We start from the raw sequence: 3,144 nt of genomic DNA, 5'->3' as shown, positions 1-3,144 counted from the left end.
TTGCCTGATGCCCTCGAGTATTTGCACAACAGCTATGAACCACCAATAGTTCACTGTGACTTGAAGCCAAACAATATTCTTCTTGATCAGGAATTGGTTGCTCATGTTGGGGATTTCGGTCTTGCAAAAGTTCTTCCTAATCCATCCAGAGGTCGACTCAAATAGCACTATGGGTATAAGAGGAACAATTGGATATGTGGCTCCATGTAATACCCTGAAATTTTTGCATTTTTCCAAAATAGATAAAATGATTTATTAAGCATTTTTGTGAGCATTGAACCTAGGGGAATAATAATTTTTATGGAATTAAAATCAAACATAAGGTTAAAAACTTCTTGATGCATACATGCAGCTGCATATTTATTTCTGTGATGATTGGTCTTGATTCAAAGTTCAAATGAATTCAAATTCAATTTGAAAATCATTTGGAAAATTTATCTGGAAAAAAATAAAGGAAATATTTTCCCTCCCTTTATCTTTCTCACTTCCGGCCCAATTGGCCTTTTTCATTCCCATAGCCCGCTCGCCCTCCCCCTCTTCCCTTCCTGGGCCAGCCCACTCGAGCGGCAACCGCAGCCGCGCTGCCTTCCACAACTGACGCCGCGTCTCAGCCGCTGATGGCTCGGGCCCGCGCGTCAGCGTCGTCCCCCTCCTCCCGCAACCGCATGTCAAGGCGCAACTGCCGCCGCGTCCACGTCTTCGATCGTGGGAGCGCCCCTCCCCACGCCTGGCCTCCATAAAACGGCAACGAGCCCTTCCCCACTCCCTCTGCTGTCTCCTTGCTCCCTCTCATGTCGCCCGTGCCCGTGGTAACCACCACACCGCAGCGTCGGATCCGCCATCCGCCCTCCGCACGGTCAGCCGTCCCTGAGCCGCCATCTCCGCCTGTTTTCCCCGCGGTGAGAACCCCCTTTCTTCCCTCTACCTCCCCATGCTGTTATTTTCAATTTTCATGCCTTGTATGTCCGTTTTTTGGGTGCGCCGACGACCTCCGCCTCGCCGGCCATGGCGATCGCCGTCTCGGCCCTCCCCTTCGACCGCCTTCTCAGCCTAGACGAGTTCACGAGAACCCCCGCTACTCCCCGGTGCTCTTGGTTCTTCGAACCGTGGACTGTAGCCCCCAAACCGAGCACACCGGCGAGGTTCTTGCCGTCGGCCATGGCAGCGCCGCCGCCGGGCCACTGTTTCGGCCGGTGCTCCCTTCTCTCTCTTTCCCTCACTAATCCGAGCCCTCCATTGTTTGATCAACAGCTCATAGAAGCCGATACCCATTCGCCCTGGCAGTTTTGCTTAAGAGACCCTGAGTTTTTCTAAGTCCTAACCCGTAGTCCAAAGCACGTTTCTAGAGTACGCTTTCTCATTTTGAAAATGTAAAGTATACTGTTTTGGTCCAAAATACGTTTTCAGTATTTACAAAAATGCCATTAGATTTGTTTTGCTCATAAAAACTTCGTTTTAGCTCCGAATTGACCCGTTCAAATTGCATTAGCTTCATAATTTCATAATCTACGTGTTAGTACCACTGTTAATCAAGTTTGCAACTTTTAAATTTCATGGTTAGGTTTAATTAAATAAAGTGCTATAGGAAACCCCATTTACTTCATAACTTTCACGTCTTAGCTCTGATTTTCGTGAACTTCGCTTTGATGTGATCGTAGCGAGACGTAGATTCTTTTCATAAACATTTTATCTTGTTTTCTATACTGCTAGTGTACTGTTCTAACTGTAGGATTGTTTGCTTTGCATGAATGCCTTTGGAATGTTGTATGTTGTCGTGTTGGTTGCGTTCAGATGGTGAGGAGAACATTGGAGACCCAGAGTTCTTCGACGACTAGCAGGATCAGCAGGAGTTTGCTAACCAAGACAAGTATAGCATGGGCCTACCTTGATGTCCTATTCACTTTAATCATTCAATCATGTGCATGTGTCTAAATTTGAGAACCATAAGGACATCCTAGTTATTTGATGACATGTTCTCTTGACTCCTTTGGGTTAATTGCATATGGGTGGAATGCTAGTGCTCTAACTGAATATGATCTATACAATGGTTAATGGTTCTATGGAACTAAAGGTAAAACATGCTTTATAACAACTGATCCATAGGGCGAAGGAGCAAATGACTTTCGATCATGTTGCTCTCGGCCCTCCATAAGGACTTATCTGTCGGCAAAAGCTAGGACTGACAGTGCAACTGTGAGAGTCATATGGCTCTGACTTTAGCTCAGTAAAAGGACCTTTTCTAGCTTATTAGAGGTTACCTTTATGGTGCAAAAGGGGCTTGCCACGTTGGGTATGGGCTGCCTCTATTCCTATGTGTATAGCCGCGATGGATATGTGCCATAGGAAAGAGAGGTTCCTACATCTACCTGCCGAGGAAACCTAGTGGCCCTAACTTGTTAGAGAAACCTATGAAATGGCTTCATAGTGTACCCTGCCCGCTCACCTTGGCAGTGATATGGGAGTAATTAACCCGGGCATATGGAAATCACGGCTCGCGGTGAATGTGCACCACCTCTGCAGAGGGTTACAAACTGTTATAACAGCCGTGCTCATGGTCACGAGCGGCCCGGAAAACTCACAGAATAAATGGTTACTCATTGTGGTTTATTTATGATGGTATACAATGATAATATGATGCAAATGATTCTGATATCTGCTTATGTGGGATTAAATAGGAGTTTAAGCATAACTTGATTAAACTTGATAATAAAATCTTGACTCACTAAAAGTGCTAACTGTAGTAAACCAGTGTCATCCTTTTTAAGCTTCATAACCCCATGATATCTTGTTAAGTACGGGAAGTACATACGCTTGTTTACTTTCTATAATTGGATAAAAATCCCGGATGGGTAACAGATGACAACGGGTATGAGGAGTTTCCTGAGGATTATTAGGCTTGTGGTCAACCATTTTATCTTCCGCTGTGTTGTGTAAGACTATGTGATATTATTAATCGTGATGGAAGATACACCGTAATGATACTTTTTATAATTTGTCGACTTATATGTGTGACTGATCCCTGGGCACACATGAGCTTTATGCATCAATTTTATCCTTAAAATTGGGTGTGACACTCTAGGTAACTCGAAGTTTTATCATTAAGTCTGTGTGTTATATCACTATTGTTTGCATATGCAATATAGA

The sequence above is a fragment of the Miscanthus floridulus genome, chromosome 9 (assembly GCF_019320115.1).
Source record: "Miscanthus floridulus cultivar M001 chromosome 9, ASM1932011v1, whole genome shotgun sequence".
NCBI lineage: Eukaryota > Viridiplantae > Streptophyta > Magnoliopsida > Poales > Poaceae > Miscanthus > Miscanthus floridulus.
The sequence above is the reverse complement of the archived record's forward strand: the minus strand, read 5'-3'. Positions refer to the sequence as shown.